Source organism: Mandrillus leucophaeus, unplaced genomic scaffold (assembly GCF_000951045.1).
Source record: "Mandrillus leucophaeus isolate KB7577 unplaced genomic scaffold, Mleu.le_1.0 Scaffold45, whole genome shotgun sequence".
Lineage (NCBI taxonomy): Eukaryota > Metazoa > Chordata > Mammalia > Primates > Cercopithecidae > Mandrillus > Mandrillus leucophaeus.
This window is the reverse complement of record NW_012104809.1, coordinates 178,079-194,669: the sequence shown is the minus strand read 5'-3', so window position 1 is coordinate 194,669 and position 16,591 is coordinate 178,079. Positions and strand designations below refer to the sequence as shown.

The window sequence follows — 16,591 nt, the reverse complement described above, 5'->3', positions numbered from 1 at the left end:
AATTAAATTATAAACTAGATTACAAAGGTGGATAAACTTTATAAATAGAATCACTGAAGCAAAACAAAGATTCAATATAAAAAAGATAAGTAGTGTGGATGATTGAGAATGTATAATATGAACCTGAGCCAATTTTCAGAAAGACATAATGAAAGAAGTGACAATATTCAAAGAGATAATGACAGAGAATTTTCCTAAACTTAAGAAGAACAATTGTTAGATCCAGAAAACCCAATCAGTTGTAAACAGTAAAAAAAGAGAAATCTAAACTTAGACATGTCACAGTGAATCTGCATAGAACAAGCAGCCAATGAAATATCCTGAAATTAAGATAAATTGACCATAAAGGAGCCATGATGAGACTAAAAACTGACTTTCCAATAGCTACAATAGGCGTTTGACGGAGACAACATCATTTCATATACAGTGTGTAACCCAGTGATTATCTAAAATCACTATAAATATGTATTAAGCCCAAACCATATAAATTTGCATTAAGCCATTACTCTTGGGTTTAATACAAATTTGGGCTTTAATAATAGTATTAAATAGTTTAATATTTGGGCTTTAATAGTAGTATTAAACTGTTTAATACTATTAAGCTTGGGCCCAATATAAACACAAATTTATAGTGTTTTGTTTTTGTTTTGTTACTAACAACAAACCATCATTATGAGTATATTTTAGGATATACTATGGAGAGAAGGAAACAAATATCAAATAGAAAATTGCTTGACATGCAAAATGAGGTTATGAGTGAAGATACTGGTAAACATCTTGATATATATATATACACAAGTATTTTCTGAATAAGACAAAAATAACATCACATTTGAGGAGTGTATTAGTTTCCTTGTGTTACTATATTGAATTACAACAAGCAGGTTGGTTTTATAAAACAGTAATTTATTCTCTTACGTTTCTGGAGGTTAGAAATTTCAAATCAAGTTGTCAATAGGGCCCAGATATCTCTGAAGGTTCTAGGGGAGTGTTTGTTCCATGCTTGTGTGTCAGTCAGTCATCTTTGGCTTTCCTTGACTTGAAAATGTGTCACTCAAGTCTCTGCTTCATCATGGTTGTTTTTATCTCTTCTCATAAAGACACCAGCCATACTAATTTTAGGGCCCTCCTCACTCCAGTATAAACCCATTATAACTTGATTATATCTGCAAAAACCCAATATCTGAATAAGATCACATTTATAAATACTGAAAATTTGAATTTAAACATATTTTTGGGCAAGACACAATTAACCCACAAGAGGTTTTAAAAAGTTACTAAAATCTAAACAATACTTAGAAAGATGAGGGAGGGGGTAAATAGTATTAAACTGTTCTTATGGGTTTTTTTTTCAATGTTCTGGTAAGAATAATGATATTAACTTTAGACTATCTTTAAACATATATGATATAAATATTATTTCTATATACTTATTATTTAATGAAAGATTAAAATTAATCTTTGGACATGTCTATGTTCCTATAAGAATAGAAGAGTTCTTCGCAGAGTTCCGAAAACATAAGCCAACAAACTAAAACTACAGATTTTAAAAAATATATCCATGTGACAAAAATTAGAGTTATGTTTTTATTGCTTGTATTTTAGAAGTAAGGAGCATCATTTTATAGTTGTGGTGCCACATATCAAGATTCTTAAAGAAATGAAATGAACAGAATGAAAGAAAAATGACTGCTAATGGCAAAACAAACAAACAAACAAAACTCCCCATAAATCAAAGTGAGATAAGTCTCCCTTCTCTCTCTCTTTTCTCATGACTCAGGTACTATCATTACAAGGGGCAGATAGAAATTTAAGAAATACTTTTTCACAAAGAATTTTTAATAAGGGAATTTTTAAAAATCAGATTTTTAGAGCTCTATTTCTATGAGCCATGTATTAGAAAAAGAAAAATGACTGTTTCACAGAATTGTTCCACATAATGACATTTGTATCCATGGAATTTTATATGTGATTCAAGTAATCAAACAAATAAAAACTTTCTTTCTGATATTTTAACCTGAACACTACAACCTCTGTTTCACTCACCTAGCTTTATATAGCCAAATATTAAAGCCATGTGGATTCCAATAATAGCCTTTTCTCTAACTTGAGACAGTTGAAGCAAGCTTATTTGCTATTTTTACCTGCTAATTACCTATTTGCAGTAGAATTTTAAAATGTTACCCTGATCTATGTCCTTATTTCCTTATGTTACATGCAATTCCCTGTTACTTTGTTTAAATAGGTTATCTCTAACAGTAATTGTCTAGAAGTGAGATATGCAGTCCGTTGGGTCACCATTACCTATACCAGTTATTCTAAATTTAGAACATGACAGGCTATATGTGATAGGAAACAAACATTCTATAAAGTTCCGGGATTATATTTCACATTTACCAATTATCAAGGGACCAGACTAGAAAATGTGCTATTTTGTTAAACCTTCCTAAAACTATTTGCTACCATGTATAGATAGGTTCTCATGTGCACAAATGAGTTACTTTTGTCATATATTATTTGTGGTTGCTCTCATTCTTCCTGTCAGAAATGACAATATTTGTTCCGCAGATAGGTCAGGGAAGAGAACAGACTGGAAAAGGCTAGATTTTTCTTTGTTAGCAGTTAGAAGCTGCTTGATGCTTTAAGGGCCTGGAGATAAATAAAACTACTGTAATTGCAGAGTCATTTTTAGAATTGCACATCCACTGAGACATCTTGACCTGCAGCTATAAACTACTAGTCAGTACTTGAACTGTTCGTATCAGTTAATTAGAAAATGAATATGTAACTGAATAGATTAATTCAACAACCTACACAAGCATAGCAATAGTATCTCGGTACCTCAAAGCTCTACTATTTTCTTTTGTTTCTCCTTTTTTTCTCTTTTTCTTTCATGAATAACCACTCCATATGTTAATTTTTCAATATAAAGACTCCCATAAACATAAGATGTTGTCGTTTTTCCTATGAATTGATATCAACAGAGCATTTTATTCACAATTCTTGAACAGAGTTTGTATGATGCTCATCTATGAAGTCATTTATTCCCAAGCAAAGAGTGACTTGGATATTCGTTCATTTATTTATGCCACAAATATTTTCTTGAATATTTATTATGTAACAATCAGTATGATAGGTAATGTTAATGAAGTAGAGAACAGGATGACTGACTGAGAAAGCTGAGTCTAGGCAGCGCCAATATGGAACATATATAAATGAACAGCAAGCATGTGAAATAATGGCAGATTTTGATTTGTACTCTCATGGAAATGACAAATGCTGACACGACAGGAAATAACAAGTGAGTCCACTATATATCGGGGGGTCGGAAAAGGACTCCATATGAAGTGCTTGCTTAAAGAACAATCTTGAGTCAGTCGTGCCAGAAAAGTGGACAGCAAAACCGAGGTGGTGAAATATGAAAAAATATACCCATCCCTCATGCATTCTCTCTCAGTTTAAACTGGTAAATGTGCTTGTTGCAATTCTGTGGAAAAAAATAATGTAGGATTAGATAAGACTAGAAAAGAGTCTGGGGACAGATAAATAGGACTTCTTTAGCTACAAGAAGGATTTTTAGTTTGATTCTGTATACTATAGAAAACAATGGAATAACTTTCAGCCAGTGAGTTACGTACTTTAATTTACATTTTAAAAACAGGATACAGTTTGCTATGTGAAGAGTAGAATTTTTTTCTGGAAAAGGACAAATTGGGAAATCAATTAATTAGTTAAAATGTTATTTTTTATTAGGATAGTAATAATAGAGATGGAGAGGGAGGAAAACCCTAGATTTTGTCTTCAGAAACTGGTTGAATAGAATGCCACTTTCTAAAATGAACATCTTGGGCAAGAACGATATTGAGGGGAAAATTGTGATTTCTGTTTTAAATACACAAAGTTTGAGATACTTAAGATATATTCAAGTAGATGTGTCGAGCAAGCTGTTGTAAATATATGTCTGGAGCTCAGAAAATATGTCTGGGCTAAAAAATGTATATTTGGAGATGTTGTCATAGGTGGTGTTTACAGTCATGGGGATTGATGAGATCTGTTAAGCAGATGAATTTCAAGGTTTAGATTACCTCAGCAATGGAGCCTATGAAAGAGGGAGAATCCAATGAGAAAGAACAAACACAAGGAAGCTGTTATATAAATAAGTAGAAGGATTGTTTCCAGATAAATAAATGATCTATTTATTGGATACCACTGACCCAGCAAGTAAAACGAGAAACTGAAATCACCGAGAAGATTTGACTTCACACAGGACACTGGTAATGTAGACAAGAGCAGAATTATAGACAATCACTTGGAGGGTTCTGCATTACTGGGAGAGATTCATTCAGGGCAACAAACAGTAGACTTCACTCACTTAATTCATGTAAGAAAATACATATATGTCATTCAATCCTTTAGAATATCATGACAAGTCTCTTCCTAATGGCACATGTTACAAAAAAGAATTTGTATTGATTTTAAAGTGATCATCCACTCAGAAAGGGAACTCTGACCATCAGAGGTGGTCCTTCCAGTTTAGAACACCCTTCCACATATTACAGTCTGTCAGATTCTGGTTGGAAAAGGCTTTCGTCTAATTATCCCATTTTCCATAAATAATTCTACTCACACTAATATGGCACAAGATTTTATCAGTTGTGTGGTTGATACCCGCAGACCACTTGGAAAAGTACTGATAATAGAAATAGGACAAAAATTATTTTATAAAAACCAATATTTACAGATAAATCAGCAGAAGATTATCAGCAGTTAATTTTTTTAAAAATCTGTGATTATGCTTAAAGGTAGTTTAATAACAGAAGACTTTTTTGCATTTTCATGACCAGGAGTGATGAAAATTTTTAAAATTAATGTATTATTTTACATGGGTATAGTCAATCTATTTACAGCCTTTTTTTTTTTGGATGGACTTTTGCTCTTTTTGCCCAGATTGGACTGCAATGGCGGCTCACTGCAACCTCCGCCTCCTGGGTTGAAGTGATTCTCCTGGCCCAGGCTTCGGAGTGGCTGGGATTACAGGTGCACGCCACCACGCCTGGCTAATTTTGTATTTTTAGTAGAGACAGTGTTTCACCATGTTGGTCAGGCAGGTCTCGAACTCCTGACCTCAGGTGATTCACCCACGTCAGCCTCCCAAAGTGCTGGGATTACAGGTGTGAGCCACTGTGCTCAGCCTATTTACAGTTTTAATAAAGTTTCTTGCCACTCCTTTCTGGTGAAAGCTCTGACCCCTCCTTATTCTTCTAGAGGTTTCAGAGACCATCACTTTCTTTTGAAACTGTCAAAGTGGAGCTACATTATGGTTACATTCTTTGTGTGTGTGTTTGTGACAGAGTTTCACTCTTATTGCCTAGACTGGATGGAATGGTGAGATCTTGACTCACTGCAACCTCCACCTAGTGGGTTGAAGTGATTCTGCTGCCTCAGCCTCCTGAGTAGCTAGGATAACAGGCTCACACCACCACCTATTTTTAGTAGAGACAGGTTTTCACCGTGTTGGCCAGGCTAGTCTCAAACTCCGGACCTCAGGTGATCCACCTGCCTTGGCCTCCCAAAGTGCTGGAATTACAGGTGTGAGCCACCACACCGTGCCATGGTTACATTCTTTTTTTTTTTTTTTTTAATTTGCTAAAGCCAGTGTTGAAGTTAAGAGTCACACATCACCCAGGAGAAGTATTATAAGAATTTCTAAATGTTAGGAGATGCAGGTTTTCAAAGTGCAACGTTCAAATTATCAAAGCTTTGATTTATATTTAAATTGAACACTTGTCTCAAAAAATATTTAGAAGATGTGTTTTGTCACATTTTCCCAAATGGAGCCTATTTAAAAGCTAAAATTCTTTGTTCTTAGCTATTCAACTGCTTTTTCCCAATTTTATTGAGGTATAATTGAAAGATAAAAATTGTATACATTCAATGTGTATAATATGATGATTTAATGTACATATACATTGTAAAACAATTATCAGAATCAAATTAATTAACACTTCCAATATCACACTTAGGTACCATTTGTTCATGCGTGTGTGTTTGTGTGTGTGTGTGTGTGTGTGTGTGTGTGGTGAGGATACGGAAGATCTATTCTCTTAGCAGATTTCAAGTAACAATATAAGATTATTAACTATAGTCATCATGTTGTTAGATTTACAGAACTTATTCATCTTAAAACAATGTTTGTACCCTTTGGCCTTTGACTAATATCTCCCATTTGCCCTCTCTGCTGGTCCCTGGCAACCACCATTCTACTCTCTGGTTCTATGAGTTTGACATTTTTTAGATTCCAAAGTATGTGAGATTCTACAACATTTGTTTTTCTGTATCTGACTTATTTTGTTTTACATAATATTCTCCAGATTCATCTTTTTTGTCACAATGGCAAGATTTCCTTCTTTTTAATGGCTGAATAGTAATGCATTACATGTATATAGCACATTTTCTTTATGTGTTTAATCACTGATGGACACTTTAGTTTCCATATTTTAGTGATCATAACTAATACTGCAATGAATATGTGGATGCAGCTATCTCTTTGAGATAATGATTTTGTTTCCTTTGGATATATACACCTTGATATCTTAGAAGTAGGATCACTGAATGTATGGTAGTTCTATTAATACTGTTTTGGTTTCTGGAGACTGTTTATGGATGCCCCTCATGTATTTTAAATCTTAATATTCCCAGTTGTTTTTGTAAATCATGCTTGTCATGTAATAGATGATTAATAAATATTTTCTTGAAATTTAAATGGTAGTCTCTCAGAATTTGGTTAATCTACTAATTTAGAACATTTTCTTTTTATTTTTTCCTTTATCTTTCCTTTTTTATGCCAATACTTTTTGACTATTATGTAAAATCGCTAATTTGAAAATTTAAAAAAAACTTACATTGTGTTAACTTTCCCCACAAATTAATTATGTGTTTTATTTCCAAATGAGATTATTAAATTTAAACTCAAGGAGGTCAAATAGAGTACTTCAGTTAACCCACTTGTTAAGTGGTCACGTCTGCCCAAGAACCTAAGACTTCATCAAGTACTTAAATGCTGCACAAGTGATATCAAATGCATATATTTTGCATCAGACTGCTTGAATTGCGTGTATACCATGACCCCATGATGCAATCATTAATCCTAGCTAGTAGTGCTGCAAAACAAGTTATTTATTTAAAGAAAAGTTAAGGGATCTGGTGAAGGCTCAAAAATTACTTGTATCTGAGACTTTAATATGTTTTTCTAATTACTTATTTTCTGCTCTTTGTATAAAATTATGACTTTTTAAAAATATGTACGTTTATGGAGCATTACATAATCACACTTCTGGAAATATGTTTTCATGATCACCACCACCTAAAACCACAAATTTACAAAGGCATTTGGTATTTAAAAAACCCAGCTCAATGTATGAGGAAGAACTAATGCTAAAATATAAATAGTTTTCATTTACATAAAATTGTTACTATTAATAAATTGCTATTTATTAATATTTATTAATAAATGATGAATAGTTTATAATGGCATTTAAAGTAAGGTTTAAATGTCTCAGAAATAAAATGTGGTCTATCTTGATGAAGGACAGAGGTGCACTTGAAATGAATGTTGTTCTCTTGGTTAAATGGTTCTATAAATATCAACTGTTCAAGTTGGCTATACATAAGTTAAAATACACTAGACTCCCTAGATTCATGGCCAAGTCTGCTGTTTATTAAGTCTAAAGAGAATTCATTCTAATTCTCATAGTTAAATTTCTCCTTTTTAAAACTAGGGAATTTAATAACTCAATTCACATATTGTTGTGAGCATTGTTGTTTTAAAAACATTTAAGTCTAAAGCATCACACAAAAAGAACCTCTTATGGGTCTTCTAAAGTAAGAAACCTGAGTTACTCTATAACCCTAACGTACACCTAAACATGGTAATTTTTACATTGACAATCACGTTGTTCAATTTGCTTGGGTCTATCAAACTGACAGCTGCACCTTCCCCATCTGTAAATTCAGTGTAAATTTGGCTTCCAAAGAGCTGACCCCCTTCTGAGCATTGTTATCCCAACTTGAAGAATCTTGTTATCTACTGAATTTGAAGAACATGCTCATCTCTGTGCTGTACAATGTCTCACAGGCATACATAGCATAAAGAAGAGGGGCATGGTATAATGAAAAGGGTACTAGGGGAGAAATCAGGAAAATGAAAGTTTCAGATCTTTCAATAGTTAGTGTGGGACCTTTGAGGAAGACTAATGGCTTTGAGGATCATGATGAATGCTATAACATAAAACTATTTCTGATGATAGTCCAGCATTGCCCCATAGAGGAGGTCTGTGGCAGTTTATTTATTGTACTTGAAATACTGCTTTTTTTTAAATCCACAAATCACTCCTTCCTAACCATTAAATCATTAACTGTGATAATATAAATAACACATCTAATATAATGCCTAGCAGATATTTATCCCAATCAAATGTTTTCCTACTTTTTCTTGCTTTTCCTCTTCCCTTTTTTCTTTCTTTTTACTCTTTCTTTCTCCCCCTCAACTTTTTCTCCCTAATTATTTTCTTCTTTCCCTTTTCCACTACTTGTAAAATTAGTATATTGAACTGTCAGATCTCTGACGTTCTTTCTAGCTCAATGACTCCATAATAAGATAGGAATGCATACTGAGACCTTATTACTCTAATCATCTCTGAGATTTTACATAGTCCTGTCATGAGTGTTGTTGTATCCTCTGTTTTGAAATATGATCTCCTTTGCCTTGGTATCAGAAACAATTTAAAAGAGCCAAAATAATGAATTTGAAAATTTAGCACTTTTCCTGTACCTACAGCAGATCAAAAATAGTGAGATAAACAGTTTTGGTCAGATTCCCAGATAAGAAGTCCGATTCAAAAAGAGGTCAAAGGGAAATTAGAGAAGTCTAATATTATAACAATGAAGCCCTTCTGTAGACCTTTCTCTTTGCTAAGGTTACAGGCAGGAAATAGGTAGTTAACAAGTCAAGCTGAAGAATACCATTATCCTCATTATTATTTCTACCAATTATAATTGTCAAAGTGTATGAAATGCAAAGCAAAATTTCTTCCGGATTTTCTATGCAACTCTGAGCCAGATTTTCTCCATCTAAAATGTCCTGCAAATATATGAGTCAGTTGTCAGAAGTTATATGAACTCTCATAGCTTTAAGATAGTGTTCTTAACACCTTGAATATAGAAGAATTATACAACTAAAGGGGTTGTTAGTTTCTTGAATAAGTAAAATCTGTATCGCAATTTTCAGAAAATAGGTGTTACAGCTGGAATTACAGCTTGGCTACTTATTGCCTATCATCCTGCCAAATCACTTGCGGTTCTATGCATCAGTTCTATCCACTATGAAATAAGAAAAGAGTCGCATCACCTGTTTTTGTTACAAGAAGAGTATGAATTAGGTCAAATACAAATAAAGCACATAAGAAAAAACTAAGAAAATACCTGATAGAAAACGATTTTTAAAATGGAATTATTGCACAACCTGTTTCTCCCAAACATGGGGTCCTGGAGCCCAGGTCTTACCCAAATCAGGATGAGGTAGTGGCCGGTCCAGGTGGGGCTGTTGGCCCTGACCCTCCTTGCTGTGTACCTGCACATCCCACCTCTTCAGCTGTCCCCTGCCCTTCACTCATAGAAGTCTTTAGGAAAGTTGTTCACTTACAAAGGACTGTGTATCTTCTACCAAGATTTTGTGGGTGTGCTTGGAAGTCCCGAGATAGTTGGGCGTTTACACGGCTTTCCAACATCCAGCTACAATCAGTACAACATTCGGGAAGTTTGACCTTGAGGTCTTATCGAGTGATTGTCCTTGATTTCTCAGGCTTTGGCTTCAGTGACAAATGGAGACCACATCACTATTCCATATTTGAGCAGGCCAGCATCGTGGAAGCGCTTTCGGGCATCTAGAGCTCCAGAACGGCAGGATCAACCTTTAGTCTCATGACTATGGAGATATTGTTGCTCAGGAACTGCTCTACAGGCACAAGCATAATCTGTCTGGTCGGCTTACCATAAAGAGTCTCTGTCTGTCAAATGGAGGTATCTTTCCTGAGACTCACCGTCCACTCCTCCAAAAGCTACTCACAGGTGGAGGTGTGCAGCCACCCATCCTCACGCAGCTGGTGAACTTTGTATTCTCTCGAGGTCTCACCCCAGTCTTTGGGCCGTATACTCGGCCCTCTGAGAGTGAGCTGTGGGACATGTGGGCAGGGACCCTCAACAATGACAGAAACTTAGTCATTGTTAGTCTCTTCCATCAATAGAGGAACTAGTTCAGAAGGCGCTGTGTGGGAGTTCTTGCCTCTGTAACTATCCCCATTCATTTTATCTATGGGCCTTGGATCCTGTGAATCCCTACCCAGAGTTTTTGGAGCTGTACAGGAAAATGCTGCCGTGGTCTACATTAGCCGCGATCCACATATATATCCTTATATATATTTTATAAGGATACTAAGTCAGCATACCCTTACTCTGCCAGAGTAGCGAACCTAATTAAACATGTTTGATTTCTGAATAAATTCAACTAAATCCAAACTATTTACAGAATTTCCTGAAATCGCAGGACAGAAAGGACCAATAGCATCTGTGCCAGAGATTTACTGTTATTAGCTAAGAAGACCAATTCTAACAGCAAATAACAGTCTGAGACTCCTCATACCTCAGTGCTTGGAAGCATGTCTTTCCTGAGCTACCGTAGAGGGAAAGGGATTGTTGTGTAGTCAAGTCACCATGCTGAATGTACATTGATTCCTTTATGATGACTGCTTACCTCCCCAGTGCCTGCCCCAGGGAGGCTTTCCAATGTAGCTCAGTCATTCCTATACTTTACAGACAGGAAAATTCCAGAAACTTTAAGAACAAATTCAGAAAGATCTATGAGCAAATGGTGCTGAATATTTATTTTTTAAATCCACATTTCATTGCCTTAGTCAAAGCAGGATTATTAAATGATTATTTAAAATTTGTTTTATTTAAATTAGCAACTTCAAGCATGACAACTTTGAAACTGGAATAAGTGTTTATTTTCTATTAATAAAAATGAACTGTGACAAAAAAATTGAATTATTGGCTCTTTATTTGATCAGAAAATGGAAACTCAGACAGGATAGGTGACTTGCTGAGAGTCACATAATTTCTTAGTGGTCTTTTAGCTATTATATACAAGTCATAATTTAGGGCTCTTTACTGATAATAGATAAAAGGACATTGAACAGATAGGTCTTTGTCATTATAATATCCTATTGAAAACAGTAGGGCTGCTTAAGTATTTCTGCTTTTAAAGCTTAAGTAGCTGTTTATTTAAAAATTATAAAAGTTAAATTATATTACAGAATCAAATTATGATTTTTGCTTAAGGAATACAATAAGGAAAATCACATGTATTCAGTGAGCCATCAGTATCAGAATCTCCTCAGGTGCTTTGTAGAAATGTCATTTCCTGGATATCTCTCACATACAATCTGAGACAGAATGTTTTAATTGTAACTAATTATTTCTATGATTTACCTACCACCAGAAATCCCCGTTACTATGAATGCTTGAATGTTCTTGATCTAATGTTCAAATGCAAAGTTACAGACCTGAGTTTAAAGTTTGGTACCCCTCAAAGTAATTTCCGTTACTCATTTGTGAAAAAGAGACAATGTAAGTACCTTCCTCTTGGAGTCACTGCAGAATGAAATGAGTTAATACATATAAAGACTTTGGCACTTCATAAATAATAGAATGTGGAGTTTGGAAGAGACTCTGGAGGTGATTTAGACATACTTTGACTCTCTTAATTGCAAATCATTGAATTAGATGGTGATGTCCCTAAAGACAGCATCAGATTCATGCCTCCTATGTCAAAAATCTAGAAAAAAGAGGAAATTCAGAAGTCTGTTAATAGTATATAGATTTTTCAATATTTATTCTAATCTGTTATCATCCTGAGATCCAATCCCTAGGGCTACAGTATTTCTAGATTTCTGAAATTAATGCAGATTACCCTCATTCAGTACAAGTACCAAAGATTATTTGATATAAATTTTCCTCCTGTATATGTGTTTTCCAATGGATATTCAATAGAAAATTAATTTTATAAGAAGCTTTATACTCAAAAATTTTGAAAAATGCCACATCCTCTGTGTAGTCTCAGAAATATACCATTCATATTAAAAGTTACAAGAAATTCTATAGCAAAAACAAAACAAAACAAAACCAAAAAAACAACATTTGATTTACTTCTTTAACTCAGGATTTCTGAAAATTACTCAGTAAAGGAACATTTTTACTGCATAATATCTAACAAAATTTTTTAGTATAAGTCATCATCTTTGGTCTCTCTTTTGTTCATATAATGTTTAAAAAATATTCTCTTTTCCTCAGTCTTTTTTGTATTTAGAAAAGCTGACAATGAAGTTGTGATCTAGTGCAGAAGCATGTCTAGCTTCAAATCCTGATGCCTCACTTAGTAGCTAAGTTATCTGAGGCAAGTTAATCCAACTTTCAGGACCTCTATTTTTCACATCTGCAAAATGGAGCCAAAACTCACTTTGAAGTATTTTTGTGAGTATCCTATTCTATGATACACATAAAGTAGTCATTCCAGTCTAGGAGTTATAAAAATGGTCTACTAATTTCCTTCTGTGTTGATCTCATTGTTGTCTGGAATTACAACAGCAATGTAAAATATCATAATTATTCTTTCATAATCCTTCCTTCCTTCCTTCCTTCCTCCCTCCCTCCCTGCCTCACTCCCTTCCTTCCTTTCTTTTTTTGTTTTTTTGAGACAGAGTTTTGCTCTTGTTTGTCACCCAGGCTGGAGTGCAGTGATGCAATCTCGGCTCACTGCAACCTCTGCCTCCCAGGTTGAAGCGATTCTCCTGCCTTAGTCTCCCGAGTAGCTGGGATTACAGGCATGCACCACCACACCAGGCTATTTTATGTTTTTTTTTTTTTTTTTTTTTTTTTTTTTTTTAGTAGAGATGAGGTTTCTCCATGTTGGTCAGGCTGGTCTTGAACTCCCGACCTCAGGTGATCCACCTGCCTCAGCCACCACACCCTGCCTCATAATAGTTTCAAATCACCCCTTTATCTTTAAATAATTTCACTTATCAAATAAAATAGACTTTATCTGACAGTGAGAATGAGACAGGCCATGCAAAATCACTCAGAGGGAGAGAGAGATTAACTAATGAAGTATTAGAATCCAAAACTCTTAGTCCAACATAGGGCCTTTTCCAGTAATATCCTTATATTTGTCACTGCTTTCTCTTCTTCTATGGCTGATATCAATGTCTGTTAAATTCTATGTCAAGTGTTACAGGGAAATGAAAGCCAAGATCAGAAAAAAAAAAAAACCAAACATGCATTTTGTATGTGTTGTGTTTCTTTGAAGCGAAATGTGACCTGGTTAGACATTATCTTCCCATTATCACTTTTTATGCTGACTGCTGACTGTGTTCAGGTGGCAAAAAGAAGTGGTAATTGGACGGATATGTTTTAATCCTCGTAGTAATTAAAAAAATAAAAAAGAAGTAGTGAAAGCAGCTTCCTCCTGAAGTCTCCATTGTGCAGTTAAGGCAAAATGTCACTAGGAACAATATAGCAAAAATGGGACCTTTCAAAATGATTGATCAGTACTTCAGGTCCCACTCATTGATCATCTGACTTGGAATGAGGCACGTGTATTCACAGCCTACTCTCCAAAGGCATTGTCCCCTGTTGTGACCTCCAGTAGCGCTTCTAGTCTGGATTTCACCTCTTGTACCTGTAATGTTTCAAGTGTACTTCATACTGAAGGAATATCTTTCTAATACTATGTGAAAAGTTGATGATCAAAGACAGTTTGACAAGACTTCTTCTAGGACCGCATGCATATGGTTCTCAGCTTTTCTATCACACTTTTTTCCTTCTCTCTGCATGTATTAACATACTAACAATAGACCATGTTTTGAGAACAGATTCACATTAACTAAGTTCATCAAAGTCATTTTTCCATTTTATCAATTGAGAATGAGATACATAAACTGTTAAATTATCTTAAATGATTAAACTTACTCAGTTAGCAAGAATACCTAGGAAGACAGATTTTAAAATCAAACTGATAAGTGCAGAATCAGAACTTCTATAGATAGAAAGTACACTGTACCTTACTTGTTGGTCATTGCACACCTTAAGTAAATTATTAAATTTTTTATTTTGTTTTTAATTGATACATAATAATTATATATATTTATGGGATACAGTGAAATATTTAGATAACAACATGCTTTGTGTAATGATTAAATCATTATAATTAGCATATTTATCACCTCAAACACTTCTCATTTGTTTGCAATGAGAACACTCCAAATTCTCTCTTCTAGCTATTTTGAAGTATACAATACATTATTATTGACTAGTCATTCTACTTTTCAAGAGAATATCAGAACTTATCCCTCCTATCTAACTATGACTTTCTACCCTTTCACCAACCTCTCCTTATATCCTTCCTTGAATACTCTCCTCAGCCTTAGGAAACCACTTTTCTACTGTTCACTTCTATGAGATCAGGTTTTTTTCAGATTCCACATATGAGTGTGATCATGTGGTATTTGTCTTCTGTGCTGCATTTAACTTAATATGTCCTCTAGGTTCATCCATGTTGTTGCAAGACATAGAGTTTCATATTTTTAGGCTAATTACAACTCCATTGTGTATATATATCACATTTATTTTATTCATTCATTCATTGATGGACACATATGTTTACTCCATATTTTGGCTATTGTGAATAATGCTGTAATAAACTTGGGAGTGCAGATTCCTTTTGGCATACTGATTTCATTACTTTTGAATATACAGCCAGAAGTATTGGTACTTCTATTTTTAAATTTTGTAGAACCCTCGTGCTACTTTTCATAGTGGATATACTAATTTACATTCTCACCAACAGTGTATAAAAGTTCTCCTTTCTCCACATCCTCACCAAAATTTGTTTTTTTTCTTTTTTATAGCAACCATTCTAACTGGGGTGAGGTGACATTTCATTGTGAGTTTGATTTGCCTTTCCCTGATGATTAGTGATGGTGAGCATTTTTTGTAGACACCTGTTGGCCATTTGTATGTATTTTTTTTTCCAAAATGTTTATTCATATATTTGCCCAATTTTAAATTGAATTATTTGTTATTTTGCTATTGATTTGAGTTTCTTTATATTCTGAATATTAACCACTAGTCAGATACATAGTTTATGAACATTTTCTCCCATTCTGTAGGTTGTCTCTTCAGTCTTGATGATTTCCTTTGCTGTTCCATGGCTTTTTAGTTTTATATAATTCTACATGTCTAATTTTGCTTTCATTGACTGTACTTTTGATGTTTTATTCAAACACTCTCCCCAGTTCAACATCATGAAGAGTTTCTCCTATGTTTTCTTTTAGGAATTTCAAAGTTTCAAGTCTTACATTTAAGTCTTTCATTGGTTTTTAATTGATTTTTATAATTGGGAAAGATAAGTACCTATTTCTATTCTTTTGCATGTGGAAATCCAGTTTTCCAGCACTGTATATTGAAGAGACTGTCCTTTTCCTAATATGTGTTTTTGGTTCCTTTGTTGATAATTTTTCTATAAATGTATAGATTTATTTTTGGTTTCTGTATTCTGTTTCATTAGTCTACAGGTATGTTATTATGCCAGTGCCATGTTGTTTTGGTTACCATTACTCTGTGATATGTTTTAAGTTAGGTAATATAATACCTTCAGCTTTGCTCTGTTTGCTCAAGCTTACTTTGGCTGTTCAGGGGCTTTTGTGATTCTACAAAAATTTTAGGATTTAAAATAAAATTCCATGAAGAATGTCATTGCTATTTTGATAGGCATTGCATTGAATCTGTAGATTGCTTTGGGTACTTTGTACATTTTAACAATATTAATTCTTTCAATCTGTGAACATTTCATTTCTGTCCATGGACCTTCCACTGATGAGTGTCAACTCCAATTTTCTAATCAATGTTTTAGAGTTTTTATTTTAGAGATCTTTCCTCTCTTTAAGTTTATTCCTACATATTTTATGTTTATTTTTATGTAGCTATTGTAAAAGAGGTTGTTTTTTTATTTTATTTTCAGATAGTTTACTGTTGGCATATAGAAATGCTACTGATGTTGGAATGTTGATTTTGTAGCCTTTGATTTTATTGAAATTTTTTATTAGGTCTAACAATTTTTTCATGGAGTCTTTAGAGTTTTCTATATATGATGTTACATATGTAGAAACAAAGACGATTTGACTTCCTTTATTCCCATTTGGATACACTTTATTTTTTTCTCTTGCCTAATTGCCAGGACCACAACTTCCTGTACTACATTGAATAGAGAAAGTTGGTATTCTTGTCTTTTCTAGGTTTTAAGAAAAAAATTTTCAATTTTCTCCAGTCAATATGATGTTAGTTGTGGGTATGTCATAAATGGCCTTTATTGTGTTGAAATGTTTTTCTTCCATGCCTAGTTTCTTTAGGTTTTCCTTTTAATGAAATAATGTTGGATTTTATCAAATGCTGTTTCTGCATCTATTTAGATGATCATACGTTT

The 16,591-nt window shown here is 34.0% G+C and overlaps 1 pseudogene; it reads left to right on the top strand.

Annotated features, from left to right (window-relative positions):
* Positions 1–9,571: 9,571 nt before the first annotated feature.
* On the top strand, positions 9,572–10,483 carry LOC105549650 (annotated as a pseudogene).
* The last annotated feature ends 6,108 nt before the right edge of the window (positions 10,484–16,591 follow it).